General features: G+C 42.1%; 2 long non-coding RNA genes across 2 annotated transcripts; one reads left to right on the top strand and one right to left on the bottom strand.

Moving 5' to 3' along the window:
* Positions 1 to 625: 625 nt before the first annotated feature.
* On the top strand, positions 626 to 6,053 carry LOC130357672 (uncharacterized). Its single transcript, XR_008889216.1, has 3 exons — positions 626 to 749; positions 3,409 to 3,467; positions 5,965 to 6,053. It is a non-coding gene; the product is annotated as an uncharacterized LOC130357672 (long non-coding RNA).
* Positions 6,054 to 7,097: 1,044 nt separating this feature from the next.
* Positions 7,098 to 11,079, bottom strand: LOC130357673 (uncharacterized). Its single transcript, XR_008889217.1, has 3 exons — positions 11,018 to 11,079; positions 10,657 to 10,741; positions 7,098 to 7,222 (listed from the first exon to the last, which is right to left on the bottom strand). It is a non-coding gene; the product is annotated as an uncharacterized LOC130357673 (long non-coding RNA).
* Positions 11,080 to 11,609: the final 530 nt, after the last annotated feature.

Genomic DNA, 11,609 nt, shown 5'->3' with positions numbered 1-11,609 from the left:
CATTGCTACATAGGGAAACACCAGTGTATTTTCTATGTTCTGTGATGATATTGAGTACACTATAATTTACAGTTATTACTATGATTGTTATGAATGTACAGCTCTAAGAAATCAGTGTTTATTAACCATTAGCTGTGACACCACCATGTTTATTACCTCTGTTCTATAACATCACTGTGTTAATTCATCATATGCTATCACATCACTGATCATTATTCTTGTATTTTGCTTATCTATGTGCTGTGACATCGCTGTTCATTATCCTTCTATCATGATTCTGAGTTAATTGTCCCTTTGACATCACTGTGTGCAATAATTCTTCCCTATGACTTCACAGCGTTTATTACCCATGCATTGTGATAGCACTGTGTTTCTCATTATTACTTTGTGTCATCACTGTGTTGTTTATTCCTGCAAAGCTCTGGGACATCCCTGTAAGAATAATTCCTGTACAGGTACATTGGGGGAGATTTATCAAAACCTGTGTAAAGGAAAAGTTGACAAGTTGCCCATAGCAACCAATCAGATGGCTTCTTTTATATTTCAGAGGCCTTTTTAAAAATTAAAGAAGCGATCTGATTGGTTGCTATGGGCAACTGATCAACTTCTCCTTCACACAGGTTTTCACAAATCTCCTCTATTATGTTTATTTTTATTCCTGTACAGGGGAAATGTTTGAAAGCCCCATAGAGAGTATATGGATCTCTGCCCAAGAATTCCCATTGCTGCCCCATTCACGTAGAGAACAGGTAACCTCCTTTCTCATGATTATCAGCTATGTATTAGGGTACATTCCCACCTTGCGTATTTTGCTGCGTATTTGCTGCTGCGTATTTTCCTACCCATTGAATTCAATGGGAAAATAAAATATAAGCAGCAGCAAATACGCCGGGTGGGAACGTACCCTTACCCATCCTAGGAATAGGATAACTTTTAGTTAGTCCCTTAAGTCACACATTGAAATAGTGCCGGAGGTGGTCCAATGGTTCCTCTACTACAGCGGTCTCAAACTGTGGCCCTCCAGATGTTGCAAAACTTCCACTCCCAGCATGCCGGGAGTTGAAGTTTCGCAACATCTGGAGGGCCACAGTTTGAGACCACTGCTCTACTCGGACAATGCATGTAAGGCAGGAAGCTCTGTTACAGATTAGAAGCTCTGATACTGAAAAAATTGGGGAACCACACACATTTTTTTATTGGTTCATTAAAAACAACAACGCATAGGGTTCCCCCTATTTTCAGTATCAGCCAGATACCAACCAAGCAGCAACAGCCTGATGTTACCAGGGTGGGCGAAGACCATTGTTACTTTTAAACAACCATAATTCAAAAGGTCTTTAAAGGTAATTCTGGGCAAAAACATTGTATCCCCTATCCAAAGGACGGGGGGATAAGATCTCTGATCATGGGTGGCCAGCCGCTGGAACCCCTGCGATCTCCCTGCAACACCCGCATTCTATGCGGGGCTGCGTCTCCAGGCTCGAAAACTTCCGGGACTGGAGATGTGACGTAACGCGATGCTTCCTCGTGACGTCACGTCATGCCCCCTCCATTCATGTCTATGGGCGGGGGTGTGGCGGCCAGAGGTTTTCCTTTTGATAGGGGATAAGTTGTTTTTTACCCAGAATACCCCTATAATTTTCATCAGTTAAAAAATGGATTACTCAGTCCCCTGCTTTATCACTCAAAAAACGAGTGTAGGATGGATGTATGGTTCAATTGGGAAAGAATAATAGACTTCCAAACCAATAGGTAATAGTATATGATTTATTAACAAGAAAAATTATACAGGGCACTACGGCTGTGCGATATAATAAGCACAAATAGGTAAAAATTCTATCACCAGTATAAGCCTCGGGGAGTAAGTGGTATTGGCATGTAAAGTTTCACAACAATCGGTCATAGAAACAGTAGAATATTATACAATATCATATGTAGCAATAATATGGAATGTAGCAATATGACAATATGTCTACTGGCAACTAAGCCGTTTTAGAACCTGTAAAAAGAAGTAAAAGATAACTAAATATAAATATTGCCCTTAAGGATATCAGCATTCGTTCTTAAAAAATGTACAATAAGTGTTGCCTTTAGAGATATCAGCGTCCGTCCTGAAGGAAGTCTACAATAAGTGAAATGAGCAATAAAAGTTCTGTCACAGTGGCAAGATGGTAACAGATATAAAATGGTTCTGTGCGGGGGAATAGTGAACTCCTGTTACCGGAATGAAAATTAGGAAGTCCGGCTGAAAAGGACCTGCTGTGCCGATGTAATTCCTGTAAGGGGAAGACACAGGCACTTGCGTGCCACTCACCCACTCCGCGCTGGACCCGGTACCGATGGTTGTCTTACTCTTGCTAAGAACGGCTGGAGCACTGGCAAGTGCAACCGTCGCCGCAAGCTCCTAGCGTCTTATGTAGCGGGTGGATGGTCACGTGTGTGGCAGTCAGCTGGTCAGATGGGAACAGCCTGCTTCATAATGATGCAATTATTGCCGAATACTTGGAAGCTTGTGTGGATGGAATATCCTCCGCACAGATAAATCCCTGTGATACAGTCACTGAATAGTAAGTCCGATGGTCCGGTATAGCCAATGCAGTGATTAGTGGATAGCGGCAAATGAAATGTCCTCTACATAGGCAAATCCCTGTGGCACAATACCTTCTAATGGAAGGATAAGTCCGGTAATCTGGTAATGGAAGGATGAATCCGGTAATCCGGTATAGCCAATATGCAAAAATCCTAGGGATTAAATATAGTTCCCAAATTGATTTTAAACAAGTGAAGGTCTCTCCAAGGCTTAAAGCTTAGGACCACAATGATCTAGAAGTATAAACAAAATAAAAATAAATATAAAAGCACACCAAACGCGTTTCGGGGTATATAGCCGGACATGAACCATTCTAACCCCTTCCTCCGTGGTAAATAATATCAACATATAAAATGTTTTTGGATCTGACATTGTCCATTTAAAGTTCTGACTAAACACAATATAATGTGGAAGCCATTACTCCACACCATTGCTCCACTTATTCCATAGAGTAACTAACTCTTCTTTTCCTTCATGTTGCATTCAATGAGCACAGGTAAATTAACTTTGCATGGGAAAGTGGAACTAAAAGGAGGACTGTAGAATTGATGGGCAAATAGATAATGGCCATTGTGAAGAAGAGCAGTGTTGTGGAACCTTGTTCTAATTCTCCAGCTGAGCATGACTGACAGTCAGTCATCTTCTCACCAAAATATCCTTTGATTGACAGCTCCGAGATGTGCGAGATTCCGTCTCACTTTACAAATCACATGGTTGATAAAAAGGGAGCAATGAATAAATAATGTGTTTATTTAGGTAGATCGTCCATTCCTGATCTTTACTTCTGATCTTGCTTTATTTTTATTTATTTTTTACAGAAATACGCAGAGACTGAAGATTTCATTCACTAAATGTTAATAAAATATTCAATACAATAGTAAGTAAATGGATTTTTGCTTTTCTGCCTGTTGTAATACACTACACTGTCAAGGATAGGAGATCAATGACAACATAATCTGAACAGCCATCACATCAAGGTTTTCTAGGCAGTTCTAAATAGCACAAAATCACATTGCATTGAATGGATTATCCAGGATTAGAAAAACAGAGCTGATTTCTTCAAATAACAACACCACACCTGTCCTCAGGTTGTTTTTGGTATTACAGCTCAGTTCAGTTCCATTAATGTGAATGAAGCAAAGTTGTAATACCACACACAACCTGAAGACAGGTGTGGTGCTGTTTTGGGGAGGAATTAGCTCTGTATTTCTATTCCTGAATAACCCCTTTAACTTATACTATAAATCTTTTTTAAAAAGTAAAAATTTTGGTAGCAAAACAAGTTTGACCAATTAAGTGATTCCGTTTTTTTCCCCCCAGAAGATAATAAAAAAAAGATTAAAGTAGAAGTCCATGACGATAAGTACAGAAAAACATCTTGAAGGATAGGGGATATGTTTTAGATCACGGGGGAGCTGAGTGCTGTGGCCCCCCGCAATCTCCTGTATGGAGCCCTAGCTCTCCCACAGAGTGGCACGTCATGACCCCTGCCCAAAGCAGGGGCCGCAACACCCCTTCCAACACCCCTTCCAAAAAAAAAAAAAAAGTAAATGGATTTTTGCTTTTCTACCTGTTGTAATATAACAGTTGCAAGTTGATTTTAAAACATTTCTTTTTCACTGTAGTGCCCCTTAAATAACTACCCCCCAAAATGCCAAGAAGCCCCACATTGATAAGAAGCGCTACAGTATGTGACAGTACAGCAGCCATTACTACTGCACCAGTTTCTCTAGCAATATATATAGTATGTCCAGAGGTGTAACTTGTAGCTTTTGGGCCCCAATGCAAAATCTGCAACAGGGCCCAATGTGCCAATTATATTAATGGTCTCTTATAGGGCAGATGTGCCTTTGGGCCCCCTTAGGCACCAGGGCCCAGTGCTGCTGCTATCTCTGCACCCCCTATAGTTATTCCCCTGAGCAGGGCTGCCATCAGGGGGGGTACAGCCGGTACCCCTGTAAGGGGCCCGGACCCCCAGAGGGCCCGGCCGGGACCAAAACTCTTATTAAATTTTTTAAACATTTTAAAAATTTCTTATCACTTACTGATTGCTGGGTGGCGGGGGCATCATTTTACACTGACTGACAACCAGTCAGTCACATTGTCCCAGCCACATATACCTCCGAGCCCGGAGGCCGCTACCACTTTGAAACTGCAGTGGTCGCCGGGAGTTAATAATGTACCGCGCATGGGCACGTCCGCAGTGCTGCGTGTCGGCCCTGAAATGAGAGGAGAGCGATGCCCTGAAGAAGAGCCGGAGCGGAGTAGCAGCCAGGAAGCCAGGTGACCGACCAACTGGCTGGCCCGGAAGGTAACCACAGCAGGCTGCCTTTAATCCTCTGACCAGTGCTCCTCCAGTCCAGGGGCCTATTGCTCTGACCCATGAGGAGCAGTGGTCGGAGCACAGACTTACTGCCTCCAGCCACATACTGTGTATGGCTGGAGGCAGTATGTCTGTGGAAGCACATGGGGCCTATAATTACTAATGGGGTACAGGGGGCCTATAACTAACTATGGGGGCACAAAAGGGGGCCTATAACTAGATTGTTCTCAGTGTACAGAGTCCCGCTTGTCCTCACTGCACAGAGCCCTGCTTGTCCTCAGTGTACAGAGCCCTGCTTGTCCTCAGTGTACAGAGCCCTGCTTGTCCTCAGTGTACAGAGCCCTGCTTGTCCTCAGTGTACAGAGCCCTACTTGTCCTCAGTGTACAGAGCCCTGCTTGTCCTCAGTGTACAGAACCCTGCTTGTCCTCAGTGTACAGAGCCCTGCTTGTCCTCAGTGTACAGAGCCCTGCTTGTCCTTAGTGTACAGAGCCCTGCTTGTCCTCAGTATACAGAGCCCTGCTTGTCCTTAGTGTACAGAGCCCTGCTTGTCCTCATTGTACAGAGCCCTGATTGTCCTCAGTATACAGAGCCCTGATTTTCCTCAGTGCACAGAGCCCTGTTGTCCTCAGTGTACAGAGCCCTGCTTGTCCTCAGTGCACAGAACTCCAGTCCAGGGGCCTATTGCTCTGACCCATGGGCCCAGGACTAAAGGAGCAGTGGTCGGAGCATAGACTTACTGCCTTCAACCACATACTGTGTATGGCTGGAGGCAGTATGTCTGTGGAGGCACATGGGGCCTATAACTACCAATGGGGTACAGGGGGCCTATAACTAACTATGGGGGCACCAAGGAGCCTATAAATACCAATGGGGGCACAAAGGGACCTATAACTACCTATGGGGGAACAAAAAGGGACCTATAACTACCTATGAGGGCACAAAAGGGGGCCTATAACTAAATATGGGGCACAGAGGAGGGTCTACAGCCATATTGAGGTGGACATTGTGCTGGAGAAATAAGCCTAAAATGTTTATCTGGTTGCTCTGTAGAGACAAGTTTATCTGGTTGCTCTGTGGAGACGAGTCTTGGCCGGGAGAAGTCTTCATGATGCCCCGGGCCGGATAATGGGAAAAAAAAGGAAACGTGAACGACTCCGATCAGAGAAGACGTCCCCTGTGAGTATCTATATGTAATTGTAATCACTTATACAGTATGCAGAATGCATTCTGGTATCTATCTCTATATGGTCAGTGGGGGAGATTTATCAGAACCTGTTCAGAAGAAAAATGGAGCAGTTTCCCATAGCGTCCAATCAGGTAGCTTCTTTCATTTTTCAGGGGCTTTCTTAAAAATTTGATTTGTTGCTATGAGCAACTGCTCCATTTTTCCTCTGCACAGGTTTTTATAACTCTCCCCTGTTATGTGAGAATATTAGCAAATTTTAGGGTTGTTTCACAGTTTTAAAAATAGGGTATATTAGATTATAGCAGAGCGTGGCGCAGTAAAATACATTGCAGCACAGTGTTTTACTGCACTTCAAACTGCTATAACATAATTAAAAATATATCATTAGAAAACAAAAAAGGCTGGGGGGTGGCTCTAGGGGCAGACTCGGGGGTAAGACACTGCTGGGGCCCTGGCCTTGAGCTGTGTAAGGGGTCCCAAAATTTCTGATGGCAGCCCTGCCCCTGAGTATGTCAATAGAATGGTCAGGGTTACTTGGCAGGTAATCTAGCTGGTTTGTGGTTTTCTAGGATGAAAAGCTTTGTTAACCACTGCCATACCATGGGCATGTTTATAAATCTAATAAATCAAATTATTTCTTACAGTATGTTTTATCTGTGCTGTTAGCAACTAAAGTCTAAATGAGGTTCTTCAAATGTATTGTACTTGAGAGGCTGCAGCGATCAGTCTTTCCTGTATAATGTAATACAATAGAGTAAATGTATGCATGTCTAGTTAATCCTCGGTGGTGGTCTTTATGCGCTCACAGCCATTCCTTATACAAGCTTCATATAACATAGCGGAGTACAAGATCTGAACATGACCCAGACCTGAACTTTTATTGTTCAACTTGAGGTCTAAACACCATTTGACTTTTTAATTCTTTTTATTTTTTTATTTTTTTAACCATAACAATGAATAAACTTGTCATCTTTATTCTTTGGGATTTTTCTGTCTCCCTTTCTGTGTATTTCTTAGATTTGTGTTGGATTTGAAGCTAATTGAAAGTCATCCTTGGAGAAGGTCATCCCCTCATTCTCATGTTACTACCCAGCAATTCAATTTCATCTCAGCCTCCTCTGTCTGAAATAATGGGAATTCACCAATGTTAGAATAATATCTGTATTTCACAGAAGTGATATATGTGTGGCATAATGTTTTATGATAGTTGACCATGTGGCTTTAAAGTCACCAACTGTTCACAGAGTATGAAAGTCCTTTTATAGTAGAAACAATGCCGATAGAGCTTTGTAGACAGACCCTTTGTGGGCCAAACTATTGACAAGACCCTTCAAATGAGAATTAATTTGCAAACTAGTTAAGTGCACATGTAGGATATTACACCACAATACAATTACACTATATTACAAATACACCACAATACAATTACCCTACAATACAATTGAATATACTTTTCCAAAACCATAAACATATAATGCTGAAAACTCCATGCGGATATGAAGGCACGATGTGGATTTTTAAATCTGGCAAATGCACAGCAACATCTATGACATACATGTGGGTTGCTCACAGGTTTGTAGGGTACGGGTAGGAAGGTGAGTATTTTTGTCCTCTCTTTTTTCAGCCAATGAAATTATTTTGACATACCATATATACTCGAGTATAAGCTGACCCGAATATAAGCCGAGGCCCCTAATTTCACCCCAAAAACCCAGGAAAAGTTACTGACTCGACTATAAGCCAAGGGTGGGAAATACATCATCCCCCATGTCATCATTCCCCCCTGTCATCATCCAGACCCCCATCATTAACACCCCCGTCATCCTCACCCTGTCATTTTCACCCCCATCATCATCACTCCGTCATCATCACCCTGTCATCACCCCCTCGTCATCATCCCCCCCCCCTTCATTATCACCGCCTGTCAATCCCTGTCTGGGCATGCTGGGAGTTGTAGTTTTGAAACATCTGGAGGTCCGCAGGTTGAAGACCACTGCCCGGGCCTTCGTCATCATCCAGACCCCCCTTTAGTTTTCTACTCACCTCCCCTCGGTGCGCAGGGACGTCTGCTGCGCACGGACGTCCCTGTGTGTCGTTGTCAAGGCAACGTCACTAGGCCGGGGCCGGCCCGGAGCGGAGAAGAGGGCCTCCCGGTGAAAATGGACAGTCCGGAACAACTAACCCTCCCCACCGGACGATCCCTGCAGCATAGATGGCCCGGACCAGCTCACCCTTCCTTCCCACCGAGGGGAGGTGAGTAGAAAACTAAAGGGAGGTCTGGATGATGACGAAAGCTGCAGTGGTCTTCAACCTGCGGACCTCCAGATGTTTCAAAACTACAACTCCCAGACCCCCGATGGCTGTCTGGGCATGCTGGGAGTTGTAGTTTTGCAACATCTGGAGGTCCGCAGGTTGAAGACCACTGAGGGGATTGACAGGCGGAGACTTCACTCGAGTATAAGCCGAGGGGGGCATTTTCAGCACTCGAGTATATACGGTAACATCATTTTTGTTATAATGGACTTATGTGGGGGCCATATGAGGCTTTTTTTTCTGAATTACACAATTTTAAGTCCTTATTATATTGGATTAAGTGCTTTTTCACAAAAAAAAAACTTGGAAAAAGTAGAATTCAAGAAACAACATACTTTCTAAATGAAAATTTGTTGTGAGCACTAGTGTTGCTCGCGAATATTCGCAATTCGAATATTATTCGCGAATATCGCATATTCGCGAATATAGCGAATATAGCGCTATATATTCGTAATTACGAATATTCGTTTTTTTTTTTTAGTTTTTTTTTTCACAGTACACATCACAATGATCATCCCTCTCTGCTTCCAGCTTGTGTGGTGTAAAGAAGGCTGTAATACTACTGTGCGAGACTGGCGCGCGAAAATTCGCATATGCGAAGATTAGCATTTGCTAATTTTCGCATATACGAATTTTCGTGTATGCTAATTTTGTATATGCTAATTTTCGCATACGCGAATTTTCGCATGTGCGAAAATGAAACGAGGATATAACGAATATGCGAATATTCGCGAATATATGACGAATATTCGTCCATATATTCGCGAATATTCGCGAATTCGAATATGGCCTATGCCGCTCAACACTAGTGAGCACACATCTAAGTGTACAAAAAGTGGTAGATCATACTCTACATAGACAGTGAATAGCATAAACATAACGAGTGTTAAACACAGTGTTAATACACAGTAGAACATCAACTTTGATGCACAGAGCTCAGAGGTATTAGTTGGTTAAGGTCAAAGGACCCTACTCTTGCCCTCACTAAAAAAAGAGCCTTCCTAGTTACTGCAGGTCCCCTGTCCTTGTGACCGAGCCTGTGCTGGAACCTCCTGTATGTACCCTGGTGCTATGGGAAGTAAGGCGATTAACCATAAAACCTGTTAAGTTTCACAGTAGAGGCACCTTACATGGTACAAACAATAAGGTAGTTGATCTTCACACAGCAAAGTATTCCACACAATATGATACTTTAAACAGACGTGGTTGTCATACAAATTGTATACAGTATATCATAGACTTTATCTATGGATATGAGAGAGTATCCCAAAAGAGTGTACATTTTATTAAACGCATTTCGTTGTGCTGTGTACTCACACAGCTCATCAGGGATATGAATAGTAAGTACTCGAGGGGTGTGGATCACCCATACATAAAGGTGCAATGTATAATGTATAGTTGTGTGGATGGATAACATAGACCAGAGGACCCAATAAAAATATTAGTAGTGTTTGAGTGACGGTATAGTCTATCAAGTTAGATTGAGACCTAATGAGCAGAGTAAAAGGTAAACCTGATTAGTGATGAGCAGCATAGGCCATATTCAAATTCGTGATATTTTGCGAATATGTGGACAAATATTCGTTCGTTTTATAAGATAGGGCCCGGGATTATTCATAGTATTCAGATTATTGGGCAGACTAGATGGGCCAAATGGTTCTTATCTGCCGACACATTCTGTTTCTATGTTTCTATGTTTCTATATTCGTGAATTTCGCAGATTTATTAACTTTTTTTTCCATGCAAAATTCTTAATAAAATCGCAAAATGCGCATGGGCGATTATATCTTTCAACTAACTACTTTCCTATTGGTTGCTTGGGATGTTGTTAACCTCTGACAACTGTATTTGCATCCTTCTCATTGGCCCACAAGCTAAAAGAAGGGAGGGATCAGTGTCCTCTCGAAGTGCTGATATTCGCATAAGTTTCACATAAAATTCGCATTCGCAAATTCGCCTTCTTTGGACCACACGCTGGAAGCAGAGAGGGATGATCACTTTCTATTTACACAGTACACATCATTGTGATGTGTACTGTGAAAAAACAGAAAGAAAAAAAAGAATATTCATCATGATGAATATTATTTGTGATTTTCTAAATATTCGTGAAATCGTGAAGTGACGATATTGGTGAAAAATTTTTTGCAATTCGAATAGCCCCGCTCACCATTACACATGATGTCTCATCCTTTTAAGAAAGCTAGATATATACATATATCTATAAAATGTAGTATAGGGATTACCTGAGTTAGTACTACTGGGTGAGTGTAGTATAGTTTTACATGGTCGCCAGGGTTCTAGGAGGATATACCATATACATGGGTACACCTAGAGAAACAGATAAAGGGGTTGAATAAGTAAAGTGTGTTGGGGGGAGGGTTAGGAGTATCACAATGTAGGTCTCTTATATACAGAAAAGGGGTTTATCTGAGTAGGTACATTGAGGTGAGTGAAGACTGGGGAAGGATAACCTGGTCTTCTTGGTACTGGAAATATGTTGCACAGTGTAGTACACCAAAAACACATATAATGTCGTTTGTAGGAAGATAAAATGCTGTGTGATAAACACTGGCTGTATATGATTGTGGGTCCCATATAATTTACCTGCCAAACGTGCCAATTCAGAAACCAAAGCAACACCTATAGAGCAAATCCTTCGCCAACTGTAAAACAACAGAGATAGTATATGAAGCAGTATGTGTATACAATCTACGATACGTTGGGAAAAAAACATGAGAGTTTAAGAAACGTATTTTGGAACACATCAGTGATATTAACCATAACGGAGACAAACTAATTGCACGGCATATAAATACAAAACATGATGGCCGCCCTACAGTCCTCAAATTTCAAATGGTTTGAAGTAATCCAACCAACCATTAGAAGAGGTGATATCGACAGGCTCCTAACCGATAAAAGGACCCGTTCGATCTTCACCCTGAACACCGTTCACCCCTATGGGCTCAATGAGAATCTTAATTTTACCAGCTTTATTTAAAAATATATACCGTTGCTTGACAGGTAACACCATTTGACCTGTTATGTCATTATTAGTTTCTACTAATTGATGATCATCATTTACCTTACCCCATTCTTTTTATTCCCCAGTTTAGGACCCAATAATCTCCCTCCCTCCCTCTCCTCAAACTCACCAGGGTCCTTTTATACTCTTCTACCATTAATATAATTCCCACCA

The sequence above is a fragment of the Hyla sarda genome, chromosome 2, assembly GCF_029499605.1.
Source record: "Hyla sarda isolate aHylSar1 chromosome 2, aHylSar1.hap1, whole genome shotgun sequence".
In the NCBI taxonomy this organism is placed as follows: domain Eukaryota; kingdom Metazoa; phylum Chordata; class Amphibia; order Anura; family Hylidae; genus Hyla; species Hyla sarda.
This window is presented reverse-complemented; position numbering and strand designations above follow the sequence as displayed.